The sequence below is a fragment of the Lygodium microphyllum genome, chromosome 7 (assembly GCF_053477565.2).
Source record: "Lygodium microphyllum isolate KBCC chromosome 7, Lygodium_microphyllum_v1.1.10, whole genome shotgun sequence".
Classification (NCBI taxonomy): domain Eukaryota; kingdom Viridiplantae; phylum Streptophyta; class Polypodiopsida; order Schizaeales; family Lygodiaceae; genus Lygodium; species Lygodium microphyllum.
Genome location: NC_141141.1, coordinates 131,175,250 through 131,192,847, shown reverse-complemented (window position 1 = coordinate 131,192,847; position 17,598 = coordinate 131,175,250). Strand labels below are relative to the sequence as shown.

Below are 17,598 nucleotides of genomic sequence, written 5' to 3'. Positions count from 1 at the left end.
AGAATTCAATCATGTTGTGCCAAAAAGGACCATGTAATTCATGACAGAAAATTCACACAGCAAGCTATCCATTGTTCTGTAATTGCAATAATCCCACTATTTTGAAGGAATCATGAAGCCTTAGAGAGGATGATTGAATATGCTAAGGAACAGTAATGCAAACATTATTTACAACCCACCAACAATGAAATTTATTGAAGTCCAATATGCCTCCAGGGTCAAATGGATAACCATCAAAATATTCATCACAACCATAAGTTCCTTTGTAATGAAGTAAATAAGGCCAATGACAGGCTAAAAGCCTATGTAATAATATTAGAGGACTAGGGCTTAGGGTTTGCTATAAATAGGAAGCCCTAGCCAAAATTAGGGGCCTTTTTCCATTTGGACATGTTAGTCATGTAAGTTTTCTTGGCAGTCACATTAGTTTTCTTGTTCTTCACCTACATGGAGGTGAGTTTCCATGGCACCAGCTTGGGGTGTGTTCCAAGAATCATTTCTTGTATTCATGTTTTCATCATAGATTAATGCAGTGATTTCTCCATTTTCCATTGTTCCATAGTTAGATTTTATGGTAGTCTAGGACCTTCATTACATTGGTATCAGAGCTATCAGATTAGATCAGTCTCATTAGATCATTTTCAAGCATAGGTTAGGTATTGTCAGAAGTCATTTTCATGGTTACCATCAAGTTACAGGAACTAAGACAGAGAACTGCAGTTAGAAGCTTGGTAAAAAGACTTGTCACTTCAAGATAGGCTTCTTGTAAAGAAAACCTTGACTATCTTGGAGAATCTTGACATGTAACTTGAAGAAGATGGAGGTTTTTTGGCCACTTTAGCATGTCATGGCCATTCTTAGGCCATTTTGGGAGCTTTTCGACAAAGGAAAGGTTACAAGAGGTTGGAGGAGACTAAAAGTATCACTACTTTTTGCAAAGCAGGGATCCTTTCTTTCTTCTCAAGCTCCATTTGAGCTTCTATGGTGGAAAGCTTAATCTTCCTCTCTTCTCATGCTTCAAAGACTTGAAGAAAAGAAATATTGGCTTCATTTCCAACTAGTAGAGTACCCTATTGTTGAGGTTCAAGTCTGGTTGCATTACCCTTTTACTTTCCAAGCTTCTCTTGAAGCTTCCATGGTGGATAGGGCAGTTTCCATGTTTCTTTGTAGCTGTCTAGGAATGGCTGGGATTGGGAACGATCACTCTCAAATGGAGGACTGTAGCTAGCAGCCTCCACTTCCATTTGCGTTTCAAGTGATGCAAACTCCAAAGGTTTCTATGTAAACCGAAAATAGTAGTTTGAGAAGCACTAGAACCAAGGAGGAGTGCACAATATGTATCTCTCAATCTCCAGTTAATTGGTTCACTTTCTTGAAAATGCATTCTGCGGAGCAATTCTTCAACCTCCTGTTGCATCAAATACAGATACTCTCTGAGAGCTATGTTCTCCTCTTCCAGATGTGCAATATGGCTATCTTGATCATCCATTCGAGTCTCCATATTTTGGCCATTACCTTGAGGAGAGTTTGAAGGATATGTCAACACAAAGCAGCTCAGGTCATGATCAAGTCTCTGCTCTAATTGCTGAACAGATTGGACACCTTGCTCAACATCACTACCACTTTCATCGTCATAGTCTCCTCTACCGATTTCTGAAGACCTAAGGCGTATCAATCCATTCATAGATCCATAACCATTTACACCCCACACCTTGTTAGCATCCTCTGCAAGCCCCCTCTCTAGAGGAAAAGGGGACAGAACATGTGTAGGCAACACTGCAGGAGTGACAGGATTAGGTGAGACCAAAGAGGCAATGCCTCCCGAATTTTTTGCGTGCATCAGGTAGGAGGTTGTATTGAGAGGAGTGCCAGGTGCACAGGGACCCTTGAATTGTGGTCAAGGGTGATCATGAAACCTCCTGTGGAAGTGGCCAAACGCCTTCACCTGGTTCCTAAGATGCAATTCTTGAAGCCTAGGGAGTTGATACATTTGAATCTATAGCACTGGGTAGGTTGAAGGCATCAGCCTGCCATAAAATTAGGGTTGGAAAGCCTTCTAGGACTGTTTTGAGGCCCAAACAGCATTGTTTTGAGGGTAACACATATGGAGGATCATCATACAAAGCACCAACATTGTACAGTAAATGCTCCAACATACGCAAGAATCCAAGATGATGCATCAACAGAATCATCATTCAAGATGACGTATAAGAAAAATCATCTGATCATTTGAACCGCAGATAGGAGAAGCTCGTCTATGGAGCCAGTGCAGATCACCTGAAGGGATATGTGATGAGGTCGCAACCTAGCTACATCATCATAGCAACATCTATAGGAATTGCAACACTGTTTGCTGATTGATTTGACACACTTGTGGTGGCAAAGAAAAGCCAGATTTGGAGAAGAGGGCTTGCTATCCTTGTTGACGATTGCAACCATCACTTGACCTTATTGCAATAACTCTAGTGTGACAAATCTGATCCAGGGGTAAACATATGAAGCATTTCAACTAGATGAATAGATGTTCACTCAAACAATGATCCCTCATTCCAAATGTTAGAATCTTGCTCACCTATCTCGATTGACTACTGAGCATCTGTTTTGTGGAAATCATTCAAATTTTCGGGAACAGTCTCCTTATGGAAAGGATCCTCTAGTCCTGAAAGTGATGATACTAGACAAAGCTATGTATTCAACTTCAATGTTTTTCCTCACTAGTAATAGTTGGTTTATCTGGGGACATAGAACTTCTTTGAAGCCGTGCTACATGAACTGATTTTATTTCCAAGTTGATGAAGGTTCTACATGTTTAGGAGTTGAGAATATTTCTCTGTGATGCATCACACAATGAAGAAAGCAGTTGTGTCTCAATTTCTAGATGAAGATTTACCTAAACTCCACATTAATTTGTCCATTGCAACTAGTATTCTTTGAAGAAAAAATGGCTTACTTTGGTGCTTAGGCTTCAAGATCCTTTCATGCATACATTTAGGCCTCCTAAGGCTCTAAGCTCTTTGACGGTTGATCTTTGCATACGTTGGGTAGTAATTCAGGTTCTCCATCCTCAGTCCATGAGGCTTACAAGGAAAGGGAAAAGACCAGTTCATTTCAAGAATTCTTACAATCTGAAAGGTCCTCAAACTCTTATCAAAGAATCACAAGATTTCAACAAGACTTGGCTTACAAGTATAGTGGTGAAATGGAATGTTACCATGCTGGGCATTGTCAATACTCACATGCTTGGGCAGTTTAGTTTTCTTCCCAAGCATGAATAATTTCTCAGATTTTTCAATCCAAATGAAGGGGGTTTTGAGGATAAACCACTATTCGAGTATCTTCATACTCATGACTTCAATTTTTGGACAAGATTGAACCGACATTGAAGAGATTTGGACCTACCTTGACCTATGGAGGTTATGGACAGCATAGGTTTCAATTTCCACTAAAGTCATTGAGTTTCTCTCCAATCTTGAACTCTTCAACCATTATTGGATTTCCTACTTCCAATATCCAAGGTCTCTTATCAAATGGAAGAGGATTTTGCCTCCCATCAACCATACATGAAGCAATAGAGCATAAATGGAATTTATGGAAGAAGAGTATGTTGCAGGGAATTCAATTTCAAGAAAGAGTAATGCAGAGAATAGTTTGGCAAGTGTGGAAAATGATATTAGGGAAATGAAGATGGGCATTAACAAACTCATTACTCTCGTTGATGTATGGCTACCACCTACAGCAGTTTCCAATGTCTCAAGTCCTTCCATTTGTGAGAACTATGGTTATCAATGTCATGATACTTCAGTGAATGAGTATGTATCTCATGGCAACTCAGCATATGAACCATATAGCACTTCTCCCTCATATGAGCAACATTTTGGCAGATGTCTTGAACAAAATGGATGCTATACTTCATGTCATGATGAGCAAAATGGGTATCATTCAAATAATTTTAGTCAGCAAAACAGGTGATGTTTCTTATGATAGTTTTGATCAAGAATATCATGCATGTATTCCTTACCAAAGAAATGACTATCATGGTCAAGCAAGGATATAATGCTTGTGAAGATTCTTTTGTTTATGAACAACATGTACATACATTTGGACAATAGCATGATGTATTTGATTAGCCTTCTCATCATGATTACCATGTTTTTCCTACAAGATTTCATCCACATGACTCTGGACAACATGCCTATAAAGATGCCTATGGTAATGTCTATGAGAATTCCAGTCATCATGACTAGCATGACATGGACAAATGCAGTAGTGATGATCATTTTTATGGGCAGCATTATGGGAATGAGAGCTATGACACTTACTATCAGTCCAACCATATGGGTTATGTACCACACAAGCCAGCTAAAGCATTACAAGCTAAAGATACCTATGAAGAGAAAGTACATGCAAATGTGGAAAGCATAGATGGTAATGACGATAATGAAGAAGAGCAAATGGAGAACAATGCTGAAGAATATGAGGACAATGAGGAGGATTTTCATGAGATCTCTATCCTTCAAGAGGGATATGATTATGCAAATTTTGATTTCTATGGTGATTCTATTGATGATGCATATCAGCCCATTGGTGATTGGGATATGTACATGTTGGATAATAAAGCTCCTTTACATCCATTTGACCATGATGACTATGAGGTAGATTATGAGAATGTTCATTACCCTTTTGATCGGGGGGATTATTGGGATGATTCTTCTTTCCCATTTGACTAGAGCATAGTCATTGATAGTCTTGGCAGTTGTTTTCATGATGATGATAACTTTGATGGATTCCCATTTGATCCGGGAGGATTGCTATGGAAGAATGGCTGGACTATTTGATTCCTTTGATCTTCAAATATGATTGACAGCTTGTCTTCATTGATTTTTATTTGGCTTATGGAAGAGACAATTGAAGAAGCATGAGTTCACTATTTAATACAGCTTGTTGTATTAAATTTGTGTCATAAAAATTAATTGTCTGATGTCATCAAAGTCAAGATTTTATGCTTGGATCTAATGCTCCTAGGTGTATGCTTCAAAATGACACCTAATTTGTTTGATTCGGAGCTATATTTCAGAAATTATGACCCTTTTACCATGGTATCCCTGTCTTGGACAGCATGAGCAGCATGAAGACAGTCATGAACTTTTTGGACCATGGATTCTTCTTCAACTTGTGCCTTTGAACTTTTATGTTACATCCATTATAGTATCTTCCCATTTGCATCTTTGAGGACAAAGCTAATTGAAGCAGGGAGGGTTTGTAATGAAGTAAATAAGGCCAAGACAGGGCTAAAAGCCTATGTAATAATATTAGAGGATTAGGGCTTAGGGTTTGCTATAAATAGGAAGCCCTAACAAAAATTAGGGGCCTTTTTGCCATTTGGACATGTTAGTCATGTAAGTTTTCTTGGTAGTCACATTAGTTTTCTTGTCCTTCACCTACATGGAGGTGAGTTTCCATGGCACTAGCTTGGGGTGTGTTCCAAGAATCCTTTCTTGTATTCATGTTTTCAGCATAGGTTAATGCAGTGATTTCTCCATTTTCCATTGTTCCATAGTTAGATTTTATGGTAGTCTAGGACCTTCATTATATCCTTTTGTAGAAAAATATATCCCATCATTGCCTCCTGGGTCAAAGGAAATAAGGAAGCATCCTAATGATCCCCTAAATCAAAGGGAAAGATAAGGTCATCAATTGAGAACATGTCATTTGAGTCCATAGATTGAGTATGGATTCATGAAGCTTCTTTACATATCCCTCTTCAATTATTGCATTCACTTGGTCTTTAGCATGATGTAGGTTAGAAAGGTGATAGGCATCATGATCGACTTCAAAGGATTAGTAAGATTGTCCATCTTGGACTTTACAATTCACTTTCTCTTCAGCCTCTTCAGCTTCCTCTTCATTATTCAGAAACTCTATAACCAACAGCACTTTAGCATTCCTTTTCTTGCATATATCTTTATGATTAGAAGCTATTGGTTCAACACATCTATAACATAAGCCTTGTGCATGTATTTCTCTAATATCATCACTAGTTAAGAGTTTTCCTCGAATAACATCATGTTGGCCACTATGACTATCATATTTCTCATTATAAAATGATTTTCCATAGTTATGATGAAATTCATTTCTACTAATATAATGCTGATGTCCAGGAAAGAGTTGATCATCATCATAATATTGACTATGCGATGGCTGATCATCATAGAAGTACTTATCAACATGCTGACCATGTTCACTAGCATAATGCTGCTCATATCCAAGATCATGATCATATTCATGTTGCTACACGTTCATGTATGACCCGTCCATTTGAATGCCTATCAAAAGAGTTGAAACCATTCTCAAATCCTTGTGGCCTTCCCACATGATTCTCATTCATGGAAGTGTCCAAAATGACTACAAGAGCGTCCTCGCTTTTGGGCTGACCACCATAAGCATAATGATTGATATGTTGTTGCTGTCCAAAAACATTATGGCCATCACTTGGATATTGCAACTCAATAGAGTTCTCATAGCTGCCATATGCATGTTGTTGGTCATACCAATGTTCATTATACTCACAGTTATAATACAACTACGAATCATAGTCATACTGTTGTGTCCATAATACGCATGACAAGAAGATTGCGGTTCATAATACTATTGATAATGAGATTGATGTCCATACCTTGTGTATTCTTCATAATCTTCATGATAAGCATGTTGTTTGTTTGCATAGTGCACTTATTCGTGCATAGCTGCTCTGTTGAAAGAGACAGGCAGAGATTTTGAACCAACATAGAGTAGCAGCCTCCTCTCTTCTCTTTTCTTTTTTTCATTATATCACTAACTCATCTAACTGAAGTGAATATGACACACTAAGGTCTATAAGACTATTCACACCAAGTACTGACTAAGTCTAAAGTCACCGACTTATTTAATGTCTGCATGTAGTACAACTAGACAAGCTAAGTGTCGGGTACACGCAACTTAAAGATAGTAGAGCTGAGCTTGAATTCTTAACACTCCCCCTCAAGCTCAAGACAACATCTGTACACCAAGCAATTGTCTAAAAACACTGAACTTATCTTTACACAAGGACTTGGTAAAGATATCTACAATATGTTCATCAGTCTTCACATGCATAAGATCTACTCTCCCTGCAAGAACCATCTCTCTGATAAAGTGGTAGTGTACCTCAATTTAGCCCTGGCATGGTATACTGGATTTGTTGTCAGGAGTACACTACTGAGATTGTTGCATAACAATGTCACTGGATCATCCACCTATATGTCCAAATCAACCATAAGCTTGAGCAGCCATGCAATCTCACATGCTGCCAATGCAGCACCCCTGTACTCAGCCTCAGTACTAGACAATGCAATCGTAGGTTGCTTCTTGCTACTCTAGCTGATCATTCTGCTTCGAAAGCCAAAACCATAACCACTCATAGATCTGCGATCATATGAGCATCATGCCCAATTTTCATCTATGTATCCAACTAGTGTCAAGGGCTTATCTTTCACATAGAACAGCCCATAATCTATAGTGGACTCAACATATCTCATAATCCACCTAACAGCATCCAAATGTGGCTTTCCTAGCTTCTGCATGAACTGGCTTATGAGCCCTATTGCATAACTCAAGTCCGGCCTAGTGATAGTCAAGTAGATGAGACTGCCAACCATCTACCTGTACATATTCACATCATCAATTTCAGCTCCAGTGCTAATGTCCAACTTCACATTCTAATCAAGGGGTGTATCTAGTGGTTTACATTTAGCCATGCCATATTTCTTCATCATTTCCATGGCATATTGTTTTTGCATCAGCCATAAACCATTTTCACCTTTGATCACCTCAATACCCAAGAAATACTTCAGTTAACCTAAGTCTTTCATGTCAAATTCAGATTTCAGCATATGCATAACATGTTGTATCTCCAAGTCATCATCACATGTGATTATCAAGTCATCAACATAGATGACTAGCACTACCAAGCATTTTCCTCTGACTTTTTTGTAAACAAAATGTGATATGCCAATTGTGATTAATGATCCTTGCAGCCATGCTCTCGAAGCCTGCTTTAGCCCATACAACATTTTTTTCAACTTGCATACATAATGCTGAAAATCAAGGTGTGCATACCCTTTGCGTTGATCCATATAAACATCTTCTTCCAAGTCACCATTGAGGGAAGCATTCTTCACGTCCATCTACTAAAATTTCTCGCATTTAGCAGTAGCCAATGCGATCATTGTTCTTATGGTTGCCATCTTTGACAACATGGCTGAATGTTTCCTCATAGTCTAATCCATACTGCTAAGCATATCCTTTAGCAACCAGCCTGGCTTTGTACCTCTCTACACTACCATCTGACTTGCATTTAATCTTATAGACCCATTTGTAGCCAATGGTCTTCTTTCCTTATGGCAATGCACAAGATCCCAGGTTCTATTTTCAACCAAGGAAAAAATTTCCTCATCCATAGCTATGCACCAATTTTTATCCATCACTGCTTCAACATATGTAGCAGGTTCTTTGACATCCGTCACTTTTTTCATGTAAGCATAATGCTTCGCAAAATAACTACTATAAGTCAACCTATCCACATGGTACCTGAGTCTCTGCGAGCATCTAAGCTATGGTGCACTACTCGATTCCCCTCTCTTATGAGGCAAAATGTGCCTATTCTGCCTAGTGCTAGGCGTATCCATAGTCGGAATACCAAGCTCATATTCTAGATTGTCAGCTGAGTTATAGCCTGAAGTCATCCTACCAGGTGTCATCACGCCAGATGTATCATCAAGGACTTTTTCTTTCCCTTTTCCATCCACCACATCATATCTCCCCCTCACTGACATAGTGGTGTTAGTGGACGGTGAGCTAGAGCTCTGCAATCTCCCTGTCCATGGAGATACCATCGTACCACTAGGGCATGTCAATGCAGTTTTCTACTGGGAATCAGCTATAGAAACCTGTGTAAAAGACATATCTGATGGCAGTTCACAGCCAGTGATGCATACCAAGATGCCATCTCATCAAAGATAACATCTTTGCTGACTAGTGTCTCCCAAATAGAGGGATTGTAGCATTTGTATGCCTTCTTCTACTGTGAATAACCAATGAAGACACGCTTATGTGCTTTCAAATCCAACTTCTTTCTCTTCTCCTCAAGGATATGCACATAAGCAAGATATGCAAATACTTTTATGTGACTAATATTAGGCTTGTAGCCATATATCTTCTCAAACGGTGTCATATCATGAATACCTGCAGTGGGAGTCTTGTTCAAGATATATATAGTTGTCATAACAACCTTACCCCAATAATAGAGCACCATACTCTTCTCATTCATCATTGCCCGAGCATCTTCCATCAATACCGTGTTCTTTTGTTCAGCTCGCCATTCTGCTGAGGAGTGTAGCTACAAGCTACCTATGTATGCCCTTTTCAGCCAAAAAATTTATCAAACTCATTTGACATATACTCCCTACCGCTGTTAGATCCGAAGCAAGAGATGTAACAATCAAATTCCTTCTCAATCTACTTGTTAAACTATTGAAAAATAGCAAACACCTCGTCCTTTGTTTTCAAGATATAAACCCATGTATAGCATAATGATTGATATATTGTTACTGTCCGAAAACATTATGACCATCACTTGGATATTGCAACTCAATAGAGTTCTCATAGCTGTCATATGCATGTTCTTGGTCATACCAATGTTCATTATACTCACAGGTATAATACAACTACGAATCATAGTCATATTGTTGTCCATAATATGCATGACAAGAAGATTGCGGTTCATGATACTATTGATAATGAGATTGATGTCCATACCTTGTGTATTCTTCATAATCTTCATGATAAGCATGCTATTTGTTTGCATAGTGCACTTATTCGTGCATAGCTGCTCTGTTGAAAGAGACAGGCAGAGATTTTGAACCAACATAGTGTAGCAGCCTCCTCTCTTCTATTTTCTTTTTTTCATTATATCACTAACTCATCTAACTGAAGTGAATACAACACACTAAGGTCTGTAAGACTATTCACACCAAGTATAGGCTAAATCTAAAGCAACCAACTTATTTAATGTATGCATGTAGTACAACTAGACAAGCTAAGTGTCGGGTACACACAACTTAAAGATAGTAGAGCTGAGCTTGAATTCTTAACACTCCCCCTCAAGCTCAAGACAACATCTGTACACCAAGCAATTGTCTAAAAACACTGAACTTATCTTTACCCAAGGACTTGGTAAAGATATCTACAATATGTTCATCAGTCTTCACATGCATAAGATCTACTCTCCCTGCAAGAACCATCTCTCTGATAAAGTGGTAGTGTACCTCAATTTAGCCCTGGCATGGTATACTGGATTTGTTGTCAGGAGTACACTACTGAGATTGTTGCATAACAATGTCACTAGAGCATCCACCTGTATGTCCAAATCAACCATAAGCTTGAGCAGCCATGCAATCTCACATGTTGCCAATGCAGCACCCCTGTACTCAGCCTCAGTACTAGACAATGCAATCGTAGGTTGCTTCTTGCTACTCTAGCTGATCATTCCTCTTTGAAATCCAAAAGCATAACCACTCATAGATCTGCGATCATATGAGCATCATGCCCAATTTGCATCTATGTATCCAACTAGTGTCAAGGGCTTATCTTTCACATAGAACAGCCCATAATCTATAGTGGACTCAACATATCTCATAATCCACCTAACAGCATCCAAATGTGGCTTTCTGAGCTTTTGCATGAACTGGCTTATGAGCCCTACTGCATAACTCAAGTACGGCCTAGTGATAGTCAAGTAGATGAGACTGCCAACCATCTACCTGTACATATTCACATCATCAATTTCAGCTCCAGTGCTAATGTCCAACTTCACATTCTAATCAAGGGGTGTATCTAGTGGTTTACATTTAGCCATGCCATATTTCTTCATCATTTCCATGGCATATTGTTTTTGCATCAGCCATAAACCATTTTCACCTTTGATCACCTCAATACCCAAGAAATACTTCAGTTCACCTAAGTCCTTCATGTCAAATTCAGATTTCAGCATATGCATAACATGTTGTATCTCCAAGTCATCATCACATGTGATCATCAAGTCATCAACATAGATGACTAGCACTACCTTTTCGTAAACAGAATGTGATCAGCCCTATCGATTGAAATTAATGATCCTTGCAACCAGGCTCTCGAAGCCTGCTTTAGCCCATACAACACTTTTTTCAGCTTACATAGATAATGCTGAAAATCAAGGTGTGCATACCCTTTGGGCTGATCCGTATAAACATCCTCTTCCAAGTCACCATTGAGGAAAGCATTCTTCACGTCCATCTACTACAATTTCTAGCCTTTAGCAGTAGCCAATGCGATCATTGTTCTTATGGTTGCCATCTTGGGCAACATGGTTGAATGTTTCCTCATAGTCTAACCCATACTGTTGAGCATATCCTTTAGCAACCAGCCTGGCTTTGTACCTCTCTACACTACCATCTGACTTGCATTTAATCTTATAGACCCATTTGTAGCCAATAGTCTTCTCTCCTTATGGAAATGCACAAGATCCCAGGTTCTATTTTCAACCAAGGCAGAAATTTCCTCATCCATAGCTATGCACCAATTTTTATCCATTACTGCTTCAACATATGTAGCAGGTTCTTTAACATCCATCACTTTTTTCATGTAAGCATAATGTTTCGCAAAATAACTACTATAAGTCAACCTATCCACATGGTACCTGAGTCTCTGTGAGCATCTAAGATATGGTGCACTACTCGATTCCCCTCTCTTATGAGGCAAAATGTGCCTATTCTGCCTAGTGCTAGGCGTATACATAGTCGGAATACCAAGCTCATTGTCTAGATTGTCAGCTGAGTTATAGCCTGAAGTCATCCTACTAGGTGTCATCATACCAGATGTATCATCAAGGACTTTTTCTTTCCCTTTTCCATCCACCACATCATATCTCCCCCTCACTGACATAGTGGTGTTAGTGGACGGTGAGCTAGAGCTCTGCAATCTCCCTGTCCATGGAGATACCATCGTACCACTAGGGCATGTCAATGCAGTTTTCTACTGGGAATCAGCTATAGAAACCTGTGTAAAAGACATATCTGATGGCAGTTCACAGCCAGTGATGCATACCAAGATGCCATCTCATCAAAGATAACATCTTTGCTGACTAGTGTCTCCCAAATAGAGGGATCGTAGCTTTTATATGCCTTCTTCTACTGTGAATAACCAATGAAGACATGCTTATGTGCTTTCAGATCCAACTTCTTCCTCTTCTCCTCAAGGATATGCACATAAGCAAGATATGCAAATACTTTCATGTGACTAATATTAGGCTTGTAGCCATATATCTTCTCAAACGGTGTCATATCATGAATACCCTGTAGTGGGAGTCTTGTTCAAGATATATATAGTTGTCATAACAACCTCACCCCAATAATAGAGCACCATACTCTTCTCATTCATCATTGCCCGAGTATCTTCCATCAATACCGTATTCTTTTGTTTAGCTCCCCATTCTGCTGAGGAGTGTAGCTACAAGCTACCTATGTATGCCCTTTTCAGCCAAAAATTTTATCAAACTCATTTGACATATACTCCCTACCGCTGTTAGATCCGAAGCAAGAGATGTAACAATCAAATTCCTTCTCAATCTACTTTTTAAACTATTGAAAAATAGCAAACACCTCGTCCTTTGTTTTCAAGATATAAACCCAAGTATAGCATAATGATTGATATGTTGTTGTTGTCCAAAAACATTATGACCATCACTTGGATATTGCAACTCAATAGAGTTCTCATAGCTATCATATGCATGTTCTTGGTCATACCAATGTTCATTATACTCACAGTTATAATACAACTACGAATCATAGTCATATTGTTGTCCATAATATGCATGACAAGAAGTTTGCGGTTCATAATACTATTGATAATGAGATTGATGTCCATACCTTGTGTATTCTTCATAATCTTCATGATAAGCATGCTATTTGTTTGCATAGTGCACTTATTCGTACATAGCTGCTCTATTGAAAGAGACAGGCAGAGATTTTGAACCAACATAGAGTAGCAGCCTCCTCTCTTCTCTTTTCTTTTTTTCATTATATCACTAACTCATCTAACTGAAGTGAATACAACACACTAAGGTTTGTAAGACTATTCACACCAAGTATAGACTAAGTCTAAAGTCAGTGACTTATTTAATGTATGCATGAGCACACCTAGACAACCTAAGTGTCGGGTACATGCAACTTAAAGATAGTAGAGCTGAGCTTGAATTCTTAACACTCCCCCTCAAGCTCAAGACATTATCTGTACAGCAAGCAATTGTCTAAAAACACTGAACTTATCTTTACCCCAGGACTTGGTAAAGATATCTACAATATGTTCATCAATCTTCACATGCATAAGATCTACTCTCCCTGCAAGAACCATCTTTCTGATAAAGTGGTAGTGTACCTCAATTTAGCCATGGCATGGTATACTGGATTTGTTGTCAGGAGTACACTACTGAGATTGTTGCATAACAATGTCACTGGATCATCCACCTGTATGTCCAAATCAACCATAAGCTTGAGCAGCCATGCAATCTCACATGCTACCAATGGAACACCCCTGTACTCAGCCTCAGTACTAGACAATGCAATCGTAGGTTGCTTCTTGCTACTCTAGCTGATCATTCCGCTTCGAAAGCCAAAAGCATAACCACTCATAGATCTGTGATCATATGAGCATCATGCCCAATCTGCATCTATGTATCCAACTAGTGTCAAGGGCTTATCTTTCACATAGAACAGCCCATAATCTATAATGGACTCAACATATCTCATAATCCACCTAACAGCATCCAAATGTGGCTTTCCCAGCTTCTGCATGAACTGGCTTATGAGCCCTACTACATAACTCAAGTCCGGCCTAGTGATAGTCAAGTGATCAGACTACCAACCATCTACCTGTACATAGTCACATCATCAATTTCAGCTCCAGTGCTAATGTCCAACGTCACATTCTGATCAAGAGGTGTATCTAGTGGTTTACATTCAGCCATGCCATATTTCTTCATCATTTCCATGGCATATTGTTTTTGCATCATCCACAAACCATTTTCACCGTTGATCACCTCAATACCCAAGAAATACTTCAGTTCACCTAAGTCTTTCATGTCAAATTCAGATTTCAGCATATGCATACATGTTGTATCTCCAAGTCATCATCACATGTGATTATCAAGTCATCAACATAGATGACTAGCACTACCAAGCCTTTGCTTGTCTTTTTCATAAACAGAATGTGATCAGCCCTGCCGATTGAAATTAATGATCCTTGCAGCCAGGCTCTTGAAGCCTGCTTTAGCCCATACAACACTTTTTTCAACTTACATACATAATGCTGAAAATCAAGGTGTGCATACCCTTTGGGCTGATCCATATAAACATCCTCTTCCAAGTCACCATTGAGGAAAGCATTCTTCATGTCCATTTGCTACAATTTCTAGCCTTTAACAGTAGCCAATGCGATCATTGTTCTTATGGTTGCCATCTTGGGCAACATGGCTAAATGTTTCCTCATAGTCTAATCCATACTACTGAGCATATCCTTTAGCAACCAGCCTGGCTTTGTACCTCTCTACACTACCATCTGACTTGCATTTAATCTTATAGACCCATTTGTAGCCAATGGTCTTCTTTCCTTATGGAAATGCACAAGATCCCAGGTTCTATTTTCAACCAAGGCAGAAATTTCCTCATCCATAGCTATGCACCAATTTTTATCCATCACTGCTTCAACATATGTAGCAGGTTCTTTGACATACGTCACTTTGGTCATGTAAGCGTAATGCTTCGCAAAATAACTACTATAAGTCAACCTATCCACATGGTACCTGAGTCTCTGTGAGCATCTAAGATATGGTGCACTACTCGATTCCCCTCTCTTATGAGGCAAAATGTGCCTATTCTGCCTAGTGCTAGGCGTATACATAGTCGGAATACCAAGCTCATTGTCTAGATTGTCAGCTGAGTTATAGCCTGAAGTCATCCTACCAGGTGTCATCACACCAGATGTATCATCGAGGACTTTTTCTTTCCCTTTTCCATCCACCACATCATATCTCCCCCTCACTGATATAGTGGTGTTAGTGGACGGTGAGCTAGAGCTCTGCAATCTCCTTGTCCATGGAGATACCATCGTACCACTAGGGCATGTCAATGCAGTTTTCTACTACGAATCAGCTGTAGAAACCTGTGTGAAAGACATATCTGATGGCACTTCACAGCCAGTGATGCATACCAAGATGCCATCTCATCAAAGATATTATCTTTGCTGACTAGTGTCTCCCGAATAGAGGGATCGTAGCATTTATATGCCTTTTCTACTGTGAATAACCAATGAAGACACACTTATGTGCTTTCATATCCAACTTCTTCCTCTTCTCCTCAAGGATATGCACATAAGTACAAATACTTTCATGTGACTAATATTAGGCTTGTAGCCATATAGCTTCTCAAATGGTGTCATATCATGAATACCTGCAGTGGGAGTCTTGTTCAAGATCTACATGGTTGTCATAACAACCTCACCCCAATAATAGAGTAGCATACTCTTCTCATTTATCATTGCCCGAGCATCTTCCATCAATACCGTGTTCTTTCGTTCAGCTCCCCATTCTACCGAGGAGTGTAGCTACAAGTAAGCTGCCTACGTATGCCCTTTTCAGCCAAAAAATTATCAAACTCATTTGACATATACTCCCTACCGCTGTTAGATCCAAAGCAAGAGATGTAACAATCAAATTCCTTTTCAATTTTCTTTTTAAACTATTGAAAAATAGCAAACACCTCGTCCTTTGTTTTCAAGATATAAACCCAAGTATAGCGACTATAATCATCAGTAAATGTCACATAGTACCTAGAGCCTCCCATGGATGCATTGTGGACTCTGGTACCCCACACATCAGAGTGAACTAACTGCAATGGTTGTGTACTATTTCTTACATGCCTGACAAATGACAATCTCGACTATTTACCAAACTGGCAAGCATCGCAGACATGACCAATATCTATATACTGAAACTTAGGTAGACCTGTCACAAGCTGCTTCTTCTGCATCATTTGCAGTCGCTGAAGATTTACATCTCCCACTCTCTTATGCCATATTTCCAAGTCTCTAACTGTGCTAGAGCCATGGGCAAACATTGTTGATTTCAGCTGTGGCAAAGTGGCATCAAGAGTAAACATCCTGCCATTCCTATGACCTCCAGCAAATCAATTTGCAGCCATTACCAAACTCCTCAATGAAGCATCCATGCTTGTTAAGTCGGACCAGCAAATTCTTCTCAGTCATCTGACCCACAGATAATAGATTTTTAGTCATTGACGAACATGTAGTACATCATGTAAGTTCTTTTTCCTGTTGGGGTAAAAGGCCCTTGGGCCTGCCCATATATAGTGACTGCCCATATTCTTTATTCATATATATATGAAAGTGCAATAAGGCTGTCATAACATTGTTGGCAGCACCTACATTGTGTGTGCTCTTCTCTCCCGTGTCTCCTGCATCCCTTTCAATTGGTATCAGAGCATGTCCTTCACGAGTGCTTCCCGGCCTTCCCCGACATCTACACGAGGTATGGGAGCTTACTTCTCACTCAGTTCTCAACCATTCTTTGACATGAACAACAGGGTTTCATGAAGAGGCAGCCATAGCTTCCATCATTGAAGCTTGTTCTCTTCACCTCTTGCTTGGACTTGTCTTAGGCTTGTGTAGGCCTATTGTAGACCTTCATTCGGCTCTTGCATATTCCCTACCCACCTTGATTTGGCCTCTCAATTATAGCAGCATGCTGACGTTTTATTTGCGATTGTTTGCAAAAATGGCTCAAATTTCACTCTTTTTGTCATATCTCAGGAATTTGGAACCCCATTCAGGCAAGATAAGAGTCTAAGTTGGGGTTTTGGCACGCTTCAAACATGATGGTGATATTGAATTTTCCAAATTCTAATGACAAAATATTTTGCAATAGATTTCAGGTCTGACATAGTATGTATTTGTATGCCTATGGCTTATGTGATGCTTCTATTAATACCGGATCACTTGTGGATGTTATGCCTCTTATGTGAGATGCATTTGGAGCTGATTTAGCTTAACCATTGACTGTTTTGAAAAATCCCAGATCTATCCAAAATAGGGTAGCCACCTATTACTTCAATTTTATGCTTACAGGTCTTGGCATTTGATGCCCAATTATACCCGGTTGGATGTCAAGGAATGTATGACTATGAGTTGGCACTTGATTTGGGCTTGGTTTGAGAATTGTTTTGCTCAGTTTTAGACTATTATTTGCTATAGGAAACTTCAGGGCTGAAGCTATTTATGCCAGTTGGGTTATGCCTATTGGTCACGGGGTGCTCCCGGATACTCGGTATGATGTCATCATGTATTTGGACTATGCCACATGTCTTGTTTATACTCTAAAATGCTTTTGAGCTGAGATTAGAGCTCGATTTGGGTTTGAATATCACTTCTTTGCAGTTGGAATTTCATCTATGACATGGTTTATGCCTAGGCTATCCA

General features: G+C 39.3%; 1 pseudogene; it reads right to left on the bottom strand.

Moving 5' to 3' along the window:
* Positions 1–1,174: 1,174 nt before the first annotated feature.
* Positions 1,175–1,990, bottom strand: LOC148033962 (uncharacterized; annotated as a pseudogene).
* Positions 1,991–17,598: the final 15,608 nt, after the last annotated feature.